Source organism: Lepidochelys kempii, chromosome 11 (assembly GCF_965140265.1).
Source record: "Lepidochelys kempii isolate rLepKem1 chromosome 11, rLepKem1.hap2, whole genome shotgun sequence".
NCBI lineage: Eukaryota > Metazoa > Chordata > Testudines > Cheloniidae > Lepidochelys > Lepidochelys kempii.
In genome coordinates, this window is record NC_133266.1 from 45844887 (window position 1) to 45866858 (window position 21972).

The following is a 21972-nucleotide window of genomic DNA, read 5'->3' on the forward strand; positions in this document are numbered from 1 at the left end:
TCAACCAGATTGCTGATGCTCAATAAATCATAAATAACGTGAGAGAGGACTAAGAGCAAAATCTGGTACATCTGAAGTCATAGGAATTTCGCCATGGACTTCAACAGGATGAAGCCCTTAAAAGAGCATAACATGTACATAGAACAACATAACCAAATGGGTATTTTTCCCCCTCAAAATATTTTCCTTAGACCTTAGTAACACCCACCTGAAGCATCATATTCAGCCAGGCAGCCAAAATAAGAATTCACCTGAGGAATGGATTTATCATATACAAAAATCACCTTCAGATATGATAAATGATGGGTTATCTGAAACTAATCCAAACCTTTTTAAACAATCCCTCATCCTCAAAGACCTACTGCCTTTTCCTGCATCAGTCTGACTGACTGCTTAGACAAGAGTTTACCAGCCCACACAGTTAGTATTGTTGGTGTTCTTAAAGCAAGTAAATAGGTGGGTGAGTGCCACCAAGTTTAAATACTTTTCCTATTGCATTCGACTTGTGTGTGCTCTTTGGGGAATGGCCATATTCTTGGGTCAGCACCAGTTTTCTTGAGAAGATTTAAGAGAGAAGGCAAGCCACTCATTATCATTAAAGTTCCTTCAACTTGCTTTAAATAATATTTTTTTAAAAAGCAGCAGCAAGCATTAAACCCAATATCCTGATAGTTAACTGCATTCTGCCTAAGCGCAGTCAGGAGTTTCAAGAGGATATGGTATTTTTCTTCATTTCATACGCTACATTTAGACTTGGGAGAATAATTTTTTTTTTATAATTCTAACAGATATCCATGTTTATATTTAAAGATTTTTATTATACTAGTTTAAAAATTCAGGAAACTATGGGAGGATCAGACAATGGGGGAGGAGGTCAGACTAATTATTTAACAATAGGAGATGCTGAGATTTAAAAAGTTAAAGCTTTGTAAAGTTAAAACTCAAATTGTCGACATCAGGTCAAAACAAAGTAAATATCCTTAAATCAAACTAAAATTCTCAAGCAGTATTTTCCTTACTTTACCTCTCTGTAAATGTTGATCATCATTGATGGAAATATTTTTTTCATTGATTTGTGCGTGTATGGTGAAATTGACATATATTGACATTACCAATAAAAATCTAATCCTTACAAGGCTACCTAAACTGTAATGTTTCCGTACAGTGTAAACAGCTGCCACTTGTCACACTGAAGATGGCTGCATTCTAGTAATAAGCATCAAGATTTCTGTTTATAAAGCACATTTGGATCATTTGTGGTGAAAGGTACTAAATAAATGAATATATAACTTACATTTATCTATCAGCAGTGATAAGTACTAGTCTTATAGTTTACAAGGCATCAGTGGTTTGCTTTGTTTAAAATTCGAAGCCACAGCCATAAAGGCTGTGAATGATTTTTTAAAAACCTTTAGCACTATAATTTAAACAGTATCTTAATCCTTCTTGCACCACCAGACCTCAATTAAGGCACAAACAAGGCTACACTATCCCTGTTTGATTACACTGTTTGGTGGAAGAGTTACCTCTTACATTTCTATAACATGAAGAGAAAAAGTTATGAGGATAGCTCATCAGCACTATTGCTCAACCCCAACCTGAGGACAAGCAGACTGCCTTTAATCTGGTCCCTGACCTATGACTTATCTGGCTTAGGAGGTCCTACCAGGAGTTACAACTGCTGCCAGTAAAAAGAAAAGGAGGACTTGTGGCACCTTAGAGGCTAACAAATTTATTTGAGCATGAGCTTTCGTGAGCTACAGCTCACTTCATTGGATGGCACTGAATTCAGCTGTCTGGAGTGGAAATCTATCAACTTCATAAAGTGAGCTGTAGCTCACAAAAGCTTATGCTCAAATAAATTGGTTAGTCTCTAAAGTGCCACAAGTACTCCTTTTCTTTTTGCGGATACAGACTAATACGGCTGTCACTCTAATTAAACTGCTGCCAGTATAGCTCTCATTCCCAGTGTGTCAAGGGAAAGATTTGAAGGGTAGTTAACGGGGGGGGGGGGGAGGGAGGGAATCAGCTGATTTTTAAAAAGAAATTCACACCAGACAAGAGTCACACCCCTGAGAACATTATGGTACATTTGAAAAAACAGGGTGACAAACTGCTTACAAAGTACTGCTCCTGCTCTCACTGAAATAAGTCATAGTAAACTCCCACTGACTTCCATGGGAGCAAGATAGAATCCTAATCAAATAAAATTAAATACAGTAGCTATGCTCACTACAGGAGTTCAGCATTATATTTCAAATTAATTCTTGTGTAAGAAAGAGTTAGGAATGAATAAGTCAGTGCCCTAAAACTCAGCATGACAGTGAACTCATTTGGGAGCTACAGCTGTTGTGCTCTACGGATTTAGATGGAAATCCATCATTATCTTACAGTTAATACTCTTTCATGGACCAATCAGTGGTCATATGGCGTTTACCAGCCCTGATCACTTAACGCACTTGAATGGCCTTTGTGCTATAATTTGTACCTCAATACAGTCAGATTACTTCTAATCTAAATGATTTGTGTCCTTTATGGGAGAGATAAACTCTAATCCCTATGTTCCTAAAACACAGTAAACCTAAACACTGCTAGTGTGGATTTTCAGTTTTTCTATTTGTACGACAGATGCATAAAAACATACTAGGATAGCAAATATTTTATCTTGATTGTACCAAGACTACTTTTAGTTTTAAAGATAGTTTGAGTTTCCTCCATGGAGGAGGGAGAGGGGGGAAAAGAGAAGAAAAGAGTAAAAGTTTGTTCTGCAATACTGAAGGCGGCATCACAAAAAGGCAAACAAAGCAGTAACTGTCTTTTTTTAAGGTGAGTAATACTTGTCTTAGACATGGTGTAAACCTATTAAGCATTAAATGGCACTGTACATTTCATAGCAAAAACCATTATTTAAAAATAAAGTGGGGTGAGATGTGAAGGACATTTTTGTATTGTTTATTGAACAAATGCATGTGGTATCTGACTACAGTCCCTGGTTTCCAACAACAAAACTGCTTTAGAATGAACGTGAAACATTGGGTAGATAGCTAATTCCTCATTGAAGCTTAACTGTAGAGCACAAATGAAAGACCATACTTACAGAGAAACTGCACTGCAATATGAAAGTCTAATCACTACATTTAATTACACTGAACAGTAATGCATTTAGGGCTTGCGCACCCATGGAGCTATTCAGGAATAACTCTGATATGAACACACTTATTCCAGAATAAGAGTGCCTTGTATTAATCTGAACAGGAACAAGGCCCTCTTATTCCAGAATAAGAGCTTCCACACAGAGTTAATCAAGAATAGCTAGTTTGCTTTAAAATCCATACTCTACCTTAAGTCAGAAAACTTTCAAAATGTAAACATGCACACGGGTTCTAACCCTGAAAATGCATCTACATGGATGGATCTGCGAACCCCTGTAGAACCCCACTAAATCATTGGGACTGAATGTGCAATTGCAGTCACAGGATTGGAGCCTTATATACCCAAGAGTGTGTGCTTTAGAAACACCAGAGACAAAGAACTATAATAATTTGCTAATTTAATAGCTGCCTGATGGTGACAAAGTTTAGGATGATTGGCAACCATTTGATTGCTAGAGCTGGCAATTTTGTTCTGTTAGCTTTTGTGAGTGCACACACCCCCCCCCCCCGACCCTGTTTACCATAGAGAAATAGAGACAAATGTCTAACAATTGCCCGCAAAACATCTCACCTTACGAAATACAATCAGATTACATCATAAGTACTTGGGTAAAGAGCTCCAAAGAAAACGCAAGGTACTGCAGGAAGTGGTGTTGGTGACTGAGGTCCTCAAATTTGCACTGACTTATTTAAATTACAAACTCCTGCACGGATGCTCACATTTCATTTGAAGAGTAATTATTTCAGTTTAATTTAAATCTCTCCCTTGCTGAATTAACCTGAACTGAAATAAGAGTATCCATCCTGTCAAGCTGTGCTGGCTTCACCAATAGAGCTTGTTAATGATGATTCCCAAAAATACAATCTCATAGAACTAATAAGCACGTCTGTGGTATTTCCATGAATGTTGGCTGTTTTTCTGTTAGAAACATGATGGACAAAGGAGTTCAATACAGAAACAACTATAGTTCACAATGTCCTTTGGCACAGTGCACACATGAATTAGAGATCACAAACTCTGCTGTGAATCTTGCAAACTCTTTGAGCCCTGATGTATGTATTTATTGATATTTTGAGTAACAATTTAATGGAGTGGTCTTTACATTCTGTGAGCCCTGAAATATTTATTAATGAAGTGATGGACTTAGCAATACTAAATAAATTACCCGGAATCTTTTGAGAGTCCTGAAATGAACTCAAATGTCTATACTTGTAATCTATAAAGTTACTGCATGGTGTGTAAATAAGCTCCATGGGCACTGCTGGTATATCTTCTAAGATCAACAGCAGTAAGCACAAACTTTACTAGGTTCACAGATTGGCCCTGCAGATCTTTAAAAGGATGGGCCACAACTTAGGTAGCAACAGCTGTAGACTTCATATGCTCCACAGCAGTAAGACTATAGACAATGTACAAAATAGGTTATGCCTGCGTACTTTGAGAGCTCAGTAGGAAAGGCCAGCAAATCATGAATGTTTTGTAGTCAAATGCTACACCAACCTTCTACCCCCAACAAGACCTGACTCCCAGAACTTGGCGTGTGTGCAATGCTTCTGAGCTCTGAACAAGACTATACCTTGCAGAACTTCAGCTGTACAGATGTGCACAGAACAAATCGGATACTTCTTCTCCCTCACCTTTAAACTTGCCCTCACTACTACCTACCAAAGCTAACTGTCCCTACTGTTGCACTTACGATTTCTTAAAACCTTGAGAAGTATGAATTCAGTTTATTTCTATAGTATCCCTATTTTTTTTTTCCAGAATTGTTGGCAAAGGTTTAAATTAGAAATGGAATACACTGAGGGCCAGATTCTGCTCTCAGCTACACTAGTGTAAACCCAGAATTAACTGCACCGATTCAATGAACTCTTTGGAGTTACATTGGTGTAACTGAGAACAGACTTTGGATCTCAGTAATCACCATGTTTTATATTTCATGAAGACACAAGTAGCCTGAGATTCCCAATTAACAAGTAAATATTAGGATATATTTCAGATGTAAAACAAACAGATTAAAAGGAAGGGTAAACAATTTCTTTCTACACAAAAGCAACTTAAGTTATCAAAGTGGCTGTTTGAAAACATACCAAGAGAATCCAAAATTGACAGAAGTTTTAAAAAAAACTCGGTCAACATCAAGAAAGCTAAAATCATTAAAATACTGTTGCTCTAATGAGAATTTAAACAAATTAAGTTACAACTAGATTTACACACTTGTGATCTGGCTGCAGCAAAACTGATTAAATTTGAGTGAAATATAAATGAAAACGCACAACTTTTCACCTTAAATTTTTGCTTTATTGAAGAACTGTATTTTTTATTTTCCAAAACAAAAAGCAGGTGAGTGACCAGGGAACATGAACAATTACAGATGACAGCAAGCTGGACCTTCCTTTCCTTGCTATAATAAATGATGACTCCATAGTTGCTGCTTCTTTCTTCTCCTCCAGTACACTAGTCACTAGCTAGAGAAAACCATTAAAAAAACTGGAGATGTGAACACATTCTGGCTTTTCACTTTATTAAATCATATATTTCTACATAGGAGCCACAGAGCTATAAATCATATAAGACAGAATGAGAGCTAATTAAAGAGTCAGCTAAGCAAATAATATTGAATTGTTATGCATCAGACACTAAAATTGACAATTTTTAGAAAATATTGTCAAATATTAAAGAATTTTCAAGCAGATGCTTATTTTCTCCTCAGACAGAACTGCATATTAAAAAGCAGAAAGGTATGTGAAACACATCAACATTCAGATTTTAATTGCACAAGACCCCATAAATTTTAGAGTTTGTTTTCTCATAACCAACCAATTCACACGCATACAGCATTTGGGGCCCAGTTCTACCTTCCTTGTGTACCCTAAACTTACATGGATATCAGGTCAGTGGGAGGAGTTTGCAGTGAAAAGGAATACCTAGTTTGTCCTATACACATGGTGATACAAAGCTCTGATCACATGCATCTAAGATTGGAAATAGATTACGTTTAAACGTAACAGCCCATAACTCAATTTATTTATAGGTTTCCTTGAGAAAGAATATAAAATTGTTTTTAAAAACCTACGTTATTTTACCAGAGGTTTTCAAACTGAGGCGCACCTGCTTGGGGGGGCACGGAGGAATGTTTAGGGCGGGGGGGGGAAGATCAGCTGAACTCAGGAAGAGAGTGACACCTCCACCCCCAGACTCACCTCAGTGGACCTCCCAGACTGTCTGGGCTGATCCTAGTGTTGCCAGGTGTCCGGTTATAAGTCCAGTTGGCGGGGCTGGCAAGCTGCCTACATTGGCTCCACACAGCTCCCAGAAACAGCGTCATCTCCCTCTGGTTCCTATGCGGAAGAATGGCTGGGGATAGTGGGCTCCATGTGCTGCCCCTGCCCTGAGCCCCGGCTCCACAGTTCCCATTGGCCAGGAACCACGATCAATGGGAGCTGCAGGGGCAGCGCCTGCCAGCAAGCACTGTGCAGTGCCCCCAGCCGCCACCACGCCTAGGAGCTGAGGGACATGTCACCATTTCTGGTGAGCTCGTGAGGTAAGCGCCGCCTGGAGACCACTCCCCCTCCTGCACCCCAACCTGTTCAAAGTAAGTGTGGGAGGGAGGGTGGGGGACAGCAAATGACGGAGGGAGGGGGGATAGAGTGAGCAATGGGCAGGGCCTCAGAGAAGGGGCAGGGCAAGGGTGTTCAGTTTTGTTTAATTAGAAAGTTGGCAACCCTAGTTTCCCCTCCCCTTTAGTTACAATTTTTGGTTGTGTCCCCCCAACCCAGGTTGATGAATTGGGCATGGAGGTGGCACTCCCTCCCTGAGCCCCACCACATGGGGTTGGCCTTAGCTGCCTGGTGCCACCGCTTGCCCTCCCGAATGTTCCTCCACACCTCCCTAGGGGTGCACACCAGTTTGAAAACCTCTAGAAGCTGTTGCTAAATGAAAGGCAGAAATCTGGGGGGTCCCATGATCCTGCGTGCCCCTCCCCACATGTATCACATTTGCCTCTGTCAGATTGGGCTATGTGGTAGATGACACTTCGAAAGGGGTACACAGCCGAAAAAGTTTGAAAATCACTGCATTATTGTATTTGTCCAGTGCTCTGTGATTGGGTGGTGAATGATCCTATTACATTCCAGTGGTTGGAGCTGAAAGTGCTGTGTGAATTCTGAATTTAGTGGCTTTGTGTAACTAAAATCTCAACCTTAGTATTGCATTTAAAGATTATTATTTATGTAGCAGTAGTGCCTAGGAGCCCTAATCATGGTCCAGGACCGCATTATGCTAGGTGCTTTACACAAACAGAGCAAAAAGATAATCCCCTACCCCAAAGAGGTTACAGTCTAAGTAATCTGAAGTCAATTTTTCTTTGAATTTCTTATTTATTTAAATGACCAGTTTCCATATAGCTGAGTTTACTAAAGAAATTCACCCTTGACCTACGAAGCATGAACAATTTCAGCATACTAGTAGTCTGATTTGATACCTGCAGGTAATGGTTTGGTACAGCAAGTGTACATTATTCTCAGTGTTCATGCCTTTTAGGTTTCCCAGCCAAATACCTTCAGACAAGGCAAAACATATATTCCTCATCCCCGATCACCTAGGATTCACAAACTAAGTTTTAATACATCTTATTTTAAGTGATTCCTTGGGGGGTGAAAAAGCATTTAAAACATCTCAGCTAGGGAAAAATAGTTTTAATTTCATGTTTGGATGACTCAAAATCTATTTTATTTAAAAGCTGAAGAGTCACATTTCCACTAAAATACTTTGTTTGTTCCAGAGAGAAAGCCAAGAGAGATGGGGCCTCTCTCAGAGCATCTCCTTATGTCCTATCATGGGAGGAAGCAGGGAGGCCAGGGAGTCAAGACTTGTTCCTCTCCCTTCCCCCTGGAATTAGATTGCAGATCTCGCCTCTAAATCTGGAGGATCCCAAGGGATCTGCAGCCTCCTCTGCATTTGACACTACTTTTCATATAGTTTCACCACTTCTGTGTATACTCAGCAAGAAAAACAAACAGAAAATATAAAACTAGGAAACACACTATTTTCAAATGAATAAAAAAATCTGACATTGCTCATAAGGGAGTACTTTAAAATTCCCTTTTCTTATAATTAGTCCATTCAAAAATTTGAGTTGACAGTGATCCTTTAAGTTAAACAATACAGAAACACACTCCTTTGGTATGATCCAAAGCAATTCAACCTCAAGAGGACTTTAAACCTTTTACTTTAAGTTCTGAGGACGTGAATAGAGAGTAATTGAAGAGAAGGGAATTTCGGGGTGCTCATCTTACAAGTTGGGACAGTTAGTACAAAAGTATATACAGCCATAACTATATTGCAATGCTGCAGTGAACAATGGGTGCAGCTCGAATAATCCAAAAACCTATCAGACCCTCAAAAGAATGAGTTTTTAAAAATCTCAATTTGTGGTTTTTATTTGCCTTCTGTTTTCCAAGTCTTTAAGGTGCACTTGTGTTTTGTTCTCAAGCTTCTCTACAACCTCGAGGGCTAGAAAAATTTTAAAAAAGGGGTTGAGGGAAAAGGGAAGTAAACGAAGTAAAGCTTAGATGCTCATGAAGTAACGTGAATCCAGGAGCAAGAGCTTTAAGAAAAGAAAAAAAACCCACCAAATATGCAAGAGTTGGCAACACTGCAATTGGAGAGAAAGATTGTGACTGAGAAAACAGGGGGAGTAAATACTGAAAATTATAATATATGCAAGAGGAGAGACTAAACTGACCACAAAAACATTCTAGAAATAAGAGCAGAGAGAGTGTTGAGAAAAAAAAAAAATCTAAAAGGATGAATTAATCTGAGAGAACACACACAGAGCAAGAGACATCAATGCCGGGCCAATGTACAGCTGTGCAACTATAAGCAAGCCGTTCCCTCACCCTGCCCGAGGTAGATTTGATGTAAAAGTTTTTGCATTGTTTTAGATAATTTTGCTTCTCCCTTCACTCCACAGCAGAGGTGGGCAAACTACAGCCTGCGGTACTGTCCTGCCTGGCCCTTGAGCTCCCGGCCAGGGAGGCTAGCCCCTGGCCCCTCTCCCGCAGCCTCAGGTCACCATGCTGCCAGCACTCTGGGCAGCAGGGCTGCGAGCTCCTGCCAGGCAGCACAGCGGCATGGTCCTGCTGCTCTGAGCAGCATGTTAAGGGGGCAGAGAGCACAGGGGTTGGATAAGGGGCAGAGTGTCCTGGGGGGCAGTCGGGACAGGGGGTGGTTGGATGGTGTGGAGGTTCTGGGGTGGGAGGTCAGGGGACAGGAAACATGGGGGGTTGGATAGGTGTGGGATCCTGGGGGGAGCAGTCGGGGGGGGGGGGTGGATGGGTCAGAGGTTCTCCACAGTCAGAGGGCGGGAAGTGGGAGAAGGTGGATAAGAGACGGGGGCAAGGCTGTTTGGGGAGGCACAGCCTTTCCTACCCAGCCCTCCAAACAGTTTCGGAACCCCAATGTGACCCTCAGGCCAAAAAGTTTGACCACCCCTGCTCCACAGCAATTGCACTTTTTTGTGAAATTTCACATATAGAACATACCCCTTGTCCTAAACTATGAAAGAGCAAGAAAAGACACTCCATGCAAAGCATTATGATGATTAATATTTGGTAATACCTAAAGTCCAAATGATCACATTTCCCACAGAATAAGACAGTGGCCATCTTTGAAATGTCTCACGTGGGAAGGGCAGAGGAAGTGTATTATATAGGTTTGTTTTTAAAATAAAAACATACAAAAATACACACACATTTTGTGATAGAGGAGGAAAACAATTTTAAATAAACCAAAAAAATGTTTTGTTGAAAGAATGAAAAATTCAGAAAGTTTTTAAATAAAATGGAAAAGTATTAATTTTGTTTTATTTTTTCACTAAAACTACGGTAACTCTGGTTATGGCAGAAAAATTTCATCCATTAAGAATGTTCTGCAGGGTTTCCTAAAAGGTAGACTCTGGATTCCTCTAATATCTGGAAATTTGTTGCAGAGTCAGATCCCCTCAGCCAAGAATGCCTTGCTTCACCAGCTCCCTGCAGCATCTCAAGTGATTTCTCAGGGATTTGATCAAGCAAATGTAGGTAAACAAGCTTTTATAAATGGTAGGCTGCGAAGGAGAGTTTGGGGGGGACGGGGGGGGTAGATTTCATGGTCAGAAAATTTCTTTTAAACTGCCAACACCAAATCATCATTAAGTTAGAGATTCAAAACATTGGCTAAAGCAAACAAGATTTAAGACAAGTTACTACAGCTTTCTTGTTTACTCCTCTCTTTCTTCCCCCTATTTGAAGTATGTGAGCAATTGTCAAGTATTTCTTATGTGACACTGATACTTGCCCTTAGCCAACAAATGCAGTTATTCCATGCAGCATTGCCTACATCGTTGACTGTGTAATCAACCTTGGACATGTTTTTGTCAATATCTGGATTTCACTGAAAAAGTCAGTGCCCCTTTCTGTGGTGTAAGTTTGAGTTTCTTCACATGGTATTTCTTCAGGACTCCTCCCTGGGTGAGCCTACCCTGCTGACTCTCCCAAGAACACGTGGAAGTCACTTAGACATGTTTTCCCTCTCCTCCAAACAGGAAAGGAAGAAAGGAGACACCACCTTAGGAGAACCCAGGCCTGCCTTGCCTTTAGGGGTGACTGTTTGCCTCCTATCAGGAATAACTTGGGCACCTGCCTCCAGTATGAAACAAAGGTCAACAGCCTGCCCTGACTGGGGCTTCTAGCTTTTCTTCCCACTCAAAACTAGAACAAAACAACCACAAAAACCCGACCATACTGGCCTATGGAAAGCATGCATTTCATCCTTTAATATTAATTCATATACACTTTACAATAAGCATAAATTTATTCATAACATGTATAACTAGTATATGTAGTTGTATAGCATACTTTGTAGTAGTTGTATACCTATTATAGGCAAGGCTGGTAGCATTGCTAGGTTTTCCAACACTTTCCATTGTAAGATCCAGTTGCTTATTTTACCGAACTTTAACCATCTGGGCTGAAGTTCTCCTGCCGATGTCTGCCTAAGGCAGAATTGTTTTGAAAATTCTCAGCTAAAACGGGTTTACTCTTCCCAAAAACTAGCCTCGGGAGAAATACATTGTTTTCCAGGTGTTAAATTCTGGCAGCATTTCTCCGAACAACTCTAGTGCCTACAAGCTTTGGAGCAGACATGTGAAATTTGGCAGGGGAGTCACCCTGGTGTCAGGGTGTGTCTTTTGCCATCCCCATAAAAGCCTGCCCAAACCTATAAGATGGGGGAGGGAGAAATCACAGTTCACACAGGCTCAGTAGACACTTTCGATTTTAACAGCTAAAACCTCTGAAGATTCCAACCCTATTGAACATGCTCCAGCCTCTCGCAGCTCCTAATGCTGACCTAAACCTGCGCCATCCCCATGACATGAGTGAGCATGCTCCAGACTTTCCCTGTAATGCCTGCTCCCAGTTGCTTGGGGCCAAGCACAAGAAGAGAGAGCAGGTCTTCTCCTATGATCTCAAGAACCCCTCTCCCAGTCAGCATGGAGGAGGAAACCAGCCGATCGGAATGCAGAGGGGACAAAAGCCCAATGGAGGGACAGAAAGGAGTTGATTGGGACAAGGAGTCTGGTGAGACCTGGGCAAGGAGGTGAAGGAATGTTGAAACTCGGAGGGGAGATTAGGACTGGAAGCCGGTGAGGACAACACTGGGATCAGACAAGGAATTTGGCAGGGGAGGGGGCAAGAGGGAGGGATTGGGAGTAGCTGTACAAGGAAACACTGACTAGGAACTAGTTGAGGGAAAATGGTGGGGAAGAGAGGCAGATCTGACGAAGAGCTGGGGAACAAAGAGGAGCTGGTGCTGGCTGGGCAAAGAGATGGGGACGAGGAGCCAGGGAGGAGAAAAAACTGGAGATAAGGAGTCAAAAACGTATGTGGGGGAGGAGGGGGGAGGGGAGAACTGAGACTGAATAAAGAGCCTGGGAAGTGAGACTAGGCCTGAGAGCCAGCATTAGGGAGAGCATTAAAATCAGATGGAGCCAGGAGCAGAGAAACAGACTAGATGGGCAAGTAGACTGGGCTGAGAAACCTGAGGTATGGAGACTTGGACTGGGTAAGCAAGGAGAACAGGACTGGGTCAGTGAGCCAGGGATAGAGACAGGACTGGGATAGATTGGAGGTGATGAGGCAGAAGGGATCAATGGGCAGAAGAGTGTGCCCACTAAAGAACAGATTCCCCTCCACAGCCTGGAATGGAACCCAAGATTCCTGATTCTCACTATTCCTCTGCTGTCAGCAAATATCTGGGAAACTCACTGCCACAATGCAATGATCCCCTAGTGCTGGTTCACATAGATGAAGACCACCTATTACTGCTATCAACTACTCAGTGAGCTCAAGTGGCAAAGGACTGTGTGGTGGATCTAAAGGTTCCAACCCTGCTGATGAACCATGTGGATGTCAATATGATGCCTCATGACGGAAATATTTTTTCCCCAATTTGCTTTTTCAAAAAGCAAGGAAATTACATATAAAAATAATACACATTAAAAGATTATTAAGGTTGTGAAGTCAAGTACTCAGAAGTTAGGAAATACCAGAATTAAGGTTGCCTATGCAACTTTAATTCAGCTCCCATGTGTATATATATTTTATGATAATCTTGATTACATGATCACATTCTTTTCCATAGAACCTCAGAATAATTCAATGCACAAGATGGTCCTGCTCTAGAAATGAATCAGGGCTGTGTAGTGAAGAAGGCCATTGTCTGTAGGATCCCTGGCTTCTTTTCTACAGAAGTTGGAAAATGTGTATGTGTGGGGATTGAACCCTGACTTCTAGATCTAAAGGCATCAGCCTGTAACAAATAAAAGAGGGGATTCCAGGGGGGAAAAAGGAGGATGGTCTCACTGTTAAAGCAGGTGAATGTTGCCCTGGAGTATTGTATTCCATCTCTGCCTCTTTCACAGAGTTTCTACTTGATCCTAGGACAATCACTTAAACCAATTAACTTTCCACAGGTGGCCAATAATTGTGTGTTCCTCATTTTCTGGGCACCCAACTTGAAACTCTGAGGTCTTATTTGCAGAAATGCTGAGCACTCACAGCTACAACTGTAGGCAATGGGAGTTGTGCTTTAAAACATATCAAGTACACTGAATACATTACATCATAAGTGTTCCAAATTGGGCAGTCAATCAGCAGAAACTTTTGACCTCTCTCCAAGCCTCAGCTCCCTATCTGTAAAATGGGAGTATTGCCACCCCTCACCTCACAGGGGAATTGGGGAAAAAAAAGTCATTGTTTATGAACAACAACTCGGATACTATACTGATGAGCCCATGAGGAAAAATTAAAATTTCTGTCTTCAGAGCAGGGTTTGAATAGCATGTAGTAATTAAAGCTGCATGGTGGACAATGAAAATAAGACAGAAAATTGCATAGCTGCTTATTTAAGTAACACCATCCATCCTGTGAATGAGGCAGGGCTCCTGTGGGAAATATAGTATTTGATCACGTAATTTAAGACTATCATAATGCACATGCTCAAGGGGGTTGTAATAACGCTGTGCACAGGAAACCTGAACTCTGGCATTTCTTAACTTTTGAATGCTTGACTTTGCAACCTTAATACTGTTCTTTAATTTGTGTGTGTGTGTGTGTAATATGGGTTTCAGTTTAAGTTTTTTTCCTTATTAATAAAAGCTAAAACCTTAAACCAGATATTGACACCATATAGGTCCCGAGGTCCACCCAGGTGCAGCTAGTTACAGGACAGGGGCTTAAAATAATAGGCTGTATTTTTAGAAACAAACAAAAGTGGAGTTATATGCAGGATTTTTTCAAATGTTTATGAACTCCATATTAAAGGTTGTTTTTTTTTTTTTAAAGTTAGTAGTATTCAATCGTTTTAGCTTAACTTGAAAATTTACCGAATCACTTACACATGCCTTTATGTATAAATCAAACCTGATGCAAGGATTCATGGTCATATTAGTAGGTGGCTGGAAAGAAAAAGATGATACAAAAACCACTGGAAACTACTTCTGCATCAGCATTTCCATTATAAAACCCTATTTGGAGGTCCTTACTCTGCCCTTGGAAGTATTCAACAGGACTGAGTAAAGACTACAGAGGAGGAAGTGTTTACAAAGTTTCTCAACAACACACATTTTGTCCTGAATAAATGGAGCAGACACACTCAATTTCTCACTCTCCCTTTCCTTGCCTCTGAAGCCTGACAAAATACATATTATTCAAAAAACAATTTGCTCTAATTTAAAAGTAGTCAAACATTTATGTTCTAAGATTTCTTGAGTAAGTGGAGTAATGAGGGCTGCTATTTTGAATGTGCAATAAAAAAAATCAGTAAAAACGTCATAAGGGTTTCTCTTTTTTAGCATGCAGATTCCATGTATATGCTCAATAGAGGCACTAACACTGTCTATCACATGAATGAACCTTAAACTAATTAATTTTTGGAATTACATCATAAATTGTAATGGTTCCAAGGAGATCTGGAAGTCTATTGTGTTCAGAACATATGTACTAATAAGCGTCCAATTAGAACTTGACACCATGAACTACTAAGTAAAGTGCCCTTAACATATCTTTAACCTTTGGAAATCTGCACAAACAGATAAAGAAATATGGCCTGCAGCCATAACAGCTTGTTCTATAAGCCAATTAGATCTCACAAGCTGAGTAGGGTTGAGTGGTGTTAAGGATTCAGTTCTGAACCAATGCTACAACCAATAAACCAATCAATAAGCAGTCAGCAGGGCATTAAGAGACACCAATTCTGGAGGTGCCGCCTTTGGCTGTGATAAAACCAAGACCCAGAACACTTGTGATCATTAAAAAATACCATGACATTTTTCAAAAGAAAAGAAGTTTTAATACTAATGTCTAAATCAAACTTCAACTCAACTAACTATATTCTATCTGAGCTTCCCCTACGATTGCAATTATATACAGTATTCTTCCCTGTCTGTTCTGAACCATGTTGTAGTCTTGCTCTGTCAGAGCGGTCCTCAACACTGGCTATTTAATGCTCTCAACCCACCAACCTCCCATTAGGTAGGTAGGTATTAGCCCTATTTTACTGGTAAAACAAAGTAATGCAGAATGAGATGCCAAATAATTCAGGAAAAAAGTGTGTGGATGCAAACCAATTTAACATAAAATAACTACAGTTGATCTGAAAAAAACAAACATTCCCATGTAGACAATCCAAAAGGCAGAAAGGTCACCACCAAATACATATTTCAGCATTTAAACAGCCACCTGATTTCCTGAGGTGCTGAGTACCTGCAGCTCCCACTGACTCAGTGCAGCCAGCTGACAGCTTGCCTTAGTACGAGCAGGAAAAGGCTGGGAAGTAATATTCTCTACAGCTGGAAATTGGTCTGTGCTTCCCACCCAAACTCAAGAGACCAAACTGCCAAAGGCTTTGTGGGTCCCTGAAGCCACCCCTTGGAGGGTGTGGACTATGAACAACTCAAGATATTTGAGAAAATAGATCACTGAACTTTCAACCATTGCCATCAGTTTACATCATCAAGAATATCTTCACCAGCAGAAGGGCTAGAAACTTGGGTCAAAATGTAGTTATTTAAATATGGTATCAAAGGAAGTGATTTGATTGTCAAAGGTTCTGAGCACCTACAGCTCCCACTGACTGAAAGATAATCAATAACATTCCATCGTTACCTAAATACCTAAATTTGGAAGTAGGACCCTAACTAAGATTTGTACGTTTTTGACATTACTGTAATAAAGAAAGCTGAGATAATTCTTTACAGTCAGTTTTCCAAAATCTGGAAGCATATGGGAGGTTGTGGGCCCCCAAAACCAGCAGTCTAGCTATTGTTCTAGAAGTACTGTGTTCCACCATACATGTGGTGAAACTCCAGCTGGGTAAAATTAACTCTCCAAAGAGGATGGTGAAACTCAGTTACTGCCGGTAAAATGCTAGGAGAATACTGAGTTGAAAGATACTAAAGGCAAAGTATTTTTATAAACATATGCATGTACACAAAGATTGTCCTCCAATCTATTTGACTGCAAGTCCAAAAAAGGCCAACATTTTAAGTGTTAATACAGTAATCAGACCAAAGAAAATGTACCGTAAATTTTTGCTGTTTCAACAAATAAAAGTAGTATTATTTCACTTTAAAACATTAGCTAAAATATCAGTTTATTTCAGTCAACATAATACTGTCCAATGAACAAAGGATCAAAAGATATTGGACAGTTGTAGTGTATCTGGCAGATTATTAATAATACTTACCTTTTATAAAACCTGCCTGTCAATTAAACAATAATGTGGTAAATTACCAGTAATGGTAAGTGAAGATTTGAACTCCACTGATTTACTTAGATTAGCTCACCAGGCTTCTGTTTCTACAAACCTCAGCAGCTCAGGTTCTCTAATGCATTTTTAACATGTCAATTAATACCTTGTTTATAGAAGGTGATGTCAGTTTCAGTTAATACACTAGAAATATCACAGTTCTGTGCAGAATGTGTAACATCTGTGTGTTAAGACTGTATGTTATTACATTTTAGAGATTAAAAAGAATTATAGCAGAAAATCTGATGAGAGCGCTCATCTAAAAAGGGCAATATGCAATAAAATTACAAAATTAATGGGCATGTTTAATCAATCTTTGACAAAATACGTTAGACAATGAAACATGATGCATTGCAGGGCACAGAAATAAGGTGTTTTCTGTGAACAGAGCAAGACCATTAAAACTTCCTAACATTAAGAAGCCTACAAAATTGACTGAATATTTTGTGATCACAAATTGCTTAAATAATGTCAGCATTGTTGCTAAATAAGCATCAGGTATACTTTACTACAACACATCCATGCATTGTAATGTTAACCATTATTTCTTAAGCACTTTCAGTAGTCAGAAAAGATACAGTGTAGCTATATGATTCAGTTGTGTCTTTATAATTTAGATTAGAAACCATACTTTACCCAATAATTTGCTACATGTACTGTAATGACAATATATTTTATATTAAGGCTTTTAAAACAAATTAATTTTAACAGGAAATAAATGGATCTTTCTCGAGAATCCAAATACCGAGGACATTATTTTGAAAGGAATTTCTTTGTTTTGATACTGCTAAATATTTACCATAATGTTTTAAAAATAGAAACAAATTCATATTGAGAACCCATTACAGGTAGCTAACAGGCTTATTTGAACAGCAAAAAAATATCAACAAAATATTCCACCATTCAAGGGAATCTCTGTACATTTTACATTTGCACACAAAATAAGAACAGAAAATGATGTCATTTGGCAAATATTTGATTTACATTCACAAGTTTAAGTAAGCAAAGTCTGTGATCAAAACCTATTTGCATGTACAGCTGGTGGGAATACTAGCTTTATGACTGCACACAAGAACAAATGTATTATAATTCTTTCAACCCTCTGTGCATTCCGACAGCATGCTGAGAACATTAACTCAATAGTCATGGGTTCAACTGAAGAATCATAGGTATAATAAATCATAGGTTATTATAAATTTAATATTTTTCTATTAAAATATCTACTGCCACTAGCTTTCGGCATGACTTGTGTCAAGTAAAATAGGTATAATACTCATAATATTGTTATGGGTAAATTATTGTTTAAATGCTTTGATAGACTCTTCAATCAAGTGCAAAGTATTTGTTTCCATTTTGTAGCTTTCTCCACTGCTAGTTCAAAAATGTATATATTTAAAGAAAAACCCACTGTTGTATCAAAAGTATTACAAAGGTAATTAATAAAGAGCAGAAGTTTAACACTCAAGCTACTCAGACTGTGAAGCCATCTTTTTCATCTGAAGAAGTAAAGATGACCTGATCTTTGCAACTTGACTTCAGTATATCAGGAAGGACAACCTTCCAGAGAACTATACCCAGTTACATCCTGGCACAGACTGACAAGTTCTTCAGGATTCAGAGCTCCATTCCAACTGGACTATATGTTAAGTAATAAGAATGTCTTTATTTCATAAGTCCTCCAACGCTAAGGACAACCAGGCTGTAACTCCAGTCCTCGAACCACTGGTAGTCCACAGCACTGCTTCTATTACAATGGCATGACAGATGTCAGACTTCATGCAGTGACACTCACTCCTAACTGTAGCCCAGTCTTGGACTGAGGATTTCAAAAGGCATTAAACCCAAAACAGATTAAACTCACAAAAACAAGCTCCTCTGTGTGGCTGCTTCATGACTGCAGTCCCTATCTTTGGTAGAAATTCAGCGGAGATCAAATTTGAAGACACTGCCGAAATATGAGAGGTAACAAACGGAACAGCACAAAATTGAAGGGAGAAAGCCCCTTGAAAAGATCAAAACATTGGGGCCTGCAGTCAGTAAGGGGAGAGTCTCTACTAGCGCATGTTCCTCCATCTGGGAGAGTAAGCATTGCACAGATGCAACAACAGGGCAGAATCAAGCAGCTACTACCATCACATTACAGTTTGTCGTCATCTTGTCTCATTAATACTATCCTATTTCTATTACCTGGTTAAATGGAAAAGTATCATTTGCCACAGAAAGATGTGGGGAAAGGATTAGGAAATACAATTTGGAGGTAGTCCACAAAAGGACATTTATATTATTAAGTGGACCATAATATGCAAGAAGTTAAAACAAGCAACAGTAGAGTGAAGTTGATAATATATATCACAACTCCAGAATCCTGCAGACATAAATCAAACTATCATATAATCTCACTCCGCAGCTGTTTGGCAAAGTAATGAGCTTTATGTACTGGAGCTATTTGGGGGAAGGAATCACACAAAACACAAAGACAACTGGACATTGGGCAGATAATCAGAAATCCTCCTCATCCCCTGCATAACCTCCTTCCCTTCCCTCAGTAGCCAACGGACTTGGTGGGGGGAAGAACAGCAAAAACATTCCTCTTTGGAAAGGGAAAGGGAGTGTGACAGACAGCCAGAAGACTGAAGGAGGGAGGGATAGCATAGCAGACACCCCCTACTCCAACAGCCCTGCTGTATGAAAGAAAGAGCACTTTTTCTACCTTTCATCAGCCAAACAGTTGAGATAGGGAAGAGCTATCACCACATACTCACTACTAGATAGAAACTGCCTCAAAAGGCAGAAACTTCAAGCAGGGATCTAGGGACAGCACCCTTTATCTTCCAAGCAAAGTGGATTTCTCACCAGGTGCTGCCCTTACTTCTCACTATAATTGCCACAGGGACGTCAATGGACCACTTAATAGAGAGTGGTCCACACACCTCTCTGATGGTTAAAGTTTCTTCGTCAACCATTAATTTTAAATAAGAGCTAGATCACTTTTTCATACTGTTATACAATCAGGTACTAAAACATGTATGTTCGTTTTAATGTTAGATCACTTATTTTGATCCATCTTTTGCTATTTGTAGAAATAAACCATTGATGCAGCATCAAAAAGAATTGGGAATAAAACATCTATTCGCTTTATCAGCAGGTACATACATTTCTAAATTCATCCAGTAGTTATTTTTAAAGAACTTCCTCACTAAATATCACTAGTATATTACCAGAATAAGACTCATCACACTAGGCAGTTTCCACCTCCCAACTTGTAATACAGTAAGTAGCTGTAACGGTTAGTTTTGAAGTTCTTTTATACATTTTGACTGGTCCCACATTTTTAAAGTACAATATTCTTTAACACAAACTAGCCATTCTATTGAAGCTTGATATTCAAGTGCTAATACCTTGCAGGTTCAAGAAGCATTTTGCTGATGTGATAGTAAACAAGATTTCTTTTCCCAAAAATGGGAGAAGTCAGAAAAAAACTCCACACTTTTCATGTTCTTCAGACACTGATGCACAGAGTAACTACTGTTACACGTATACACATGCAAAGTTACATATAGACAAGAATGCCTCAGAGAAACAATTTTCAAGTATAAAGAAATTATTTAAAGCTAATATCAATATATGTGCTGCCAAAGCATATACGTACACACTTAGTAATAAATTTTCAATGCAAGTACTAGACTTGGGGCAAGTGGCCTTATATTCTTAATTTTCGAAGTTTATGCTCATAATTTTCAGCTGGAGTGGGGTGGGGTGTAGAAATAGCTAAGCATCACAAAGGCAAGCTTTTAAAACTAAGAACTTAAGACTCTCCAGGACCCAAAAATCTAGCATTTTGTATTGAAAACTGATTGTTAAGCATACCTAAGGTATTCAGAGCCTTGTCCCCAAATAACTTACAGTGCCAGGCACTTACTCCTAAGCTATGTAATTAGATCATCAAGGATGATTCCTTAAAGTAGGTTAATGCCTCTTTTGTTGGGGGAAATTCACCTTTCCAAAAGCTTATAAAGATCTATAAAGAGAGCCAGGCTGTGCTAGTGTAACTATAACTATAACGAACTCCTACTCAAAACGCAGAAAAAACAGAACTTATCTTAAAGCAAAGCAAAAAAAAAAAAAAAACCCGCATATCTTTTAGAGAAAAGAAACATTGCGATGCAAACCAAATTCATCATGACTCAAGAGACTGACCTAGTTAGAGAAATGGGTTATACTTTCTAGCAGTAAATTAGTGGCTGCAGCATAAAATGAAAACCCGCAACACACGGGGAAGGAAACTGGATACCGCACATGGGAAGCCCAGTAGAAACCCGTTAAAAGGCTCCGGTAGGGATACACAATACGGCCCCACACCTTGAGCTCACTTTTAAGCTACGGTAGGGACCGCGGCCAAGGACACGGGCAGCGCGGCCGCTCGGCGCTGGGTCCCCCGCGGCCAGACGGCCGGACCGGCGGCAGCGCCGCGAGCGAGTCGCGCACCGGCTCTGTCCCCGCGAGCTGCCGCGAACCTGCCCAGCGAGCCCCGCTGCCTCCGCCCCCGGGGGCGCTCGCCCTCGCCCCGGCGCGCCCCGTCCCCGCCCAGCCCTGCTCCCGCCACGGGCACGCGGGGGCGAGCGAGCCGCTGCCCTGGCGGGGGCGGCAGGCAGCGGGCGGAAGCGGCGCTGCCCCCGTCGCCCCGCACAGCCCCGGGGGCACGGCCAGCTCTGGCCCCCTCCCCAGCCGCCAGTCCCAACAGCCCCGCCCCGCCCCGGCACCGCTCCCCTCGTACCCTGCCCGGGCGCCGGGCTCCAGCGCCTCCGGCGCGCGGGGATGGCAGGCGCGCGGGGCTCAGCCGCCGCCACATCAGGCAGCGCGTCCCACTTACTCCGCGTTGGAGCCACGACAGGCGGCCGCCGGGCGCATGCGTCGAGGCTGGCCCGGAGCCACCCCACCGCCCAGGTGAGAGGGGCGTGGGCGCGCGAGCACGAGCGCGAGCGGCAGGTGAATGGGCGCGTGCCGGCGGGGCGCAGAGGAACCCCGCGCGGGAGCGCGGGCAAACAGCGCGGGTGGGCGCGCCCCACTTCTGTGTGACCTACATATAGAGGGGGTGTGGCTGCACCATTCCGTCCTGTGCACACACGTGTGGCTTCCCGGTCATGTGGACGCGCGCCTGAGTGCGTATGTAGGTGTTTGCAGCGGGTTTATACTTGTGCATATGTGGCCACTGCCTCACGCCCTGCCAGAACACTTCCCGCAGTAGTTAGCGGGGAAAGCTTAATCCATCAAGTTTTTCTACAGTGCACGGATTTTTGTTTGTGGCCTTTAAGGACAACCTTCCGAAGGTAAAGGAGCTGCGCTGCTTCCCTGTGTCTAAACTCACAGCTTTAAGGGTTCTGGGGCTGTAGGTAACTTTCCCAAGCACCAGGATGAAATTGGCAGGAGTGATCAGTTTCATTGCGGTATTGAGAGCCCTGTAGAACTGAA

General features: G+C 41.1%; 1 protein-coding gene across 6 annotated transcripts in view; it reads right to left on the minus strand.

Annotated features, from left to right (window-relative positions):
- Positions 1-21443, minus strand: part of ZNF385B (zinc finger protein 385B) — a 305022-nt gene extending 283579 nt beyond the window's left edge. The window contains exon 1 of one of the 6 annotated variants that reach the window (XM_073306049.1): positions 21374-21443. The gene's annotated coding sequence lies outside the window, so the exon portion shown is untranslated. Of the gene's footprint in view, positions 1-20700; positions 20833-20862; positions 21001-21277 lie in introns of those variants that run through there. The other 5 variants (XM_073306053.1, XM_073306046.1, XM_073306047.1 and 2 more) reach the window with 5 other exon arrangements.
- Positions 21444-21972: the final 529 nt, after the last annotated feature.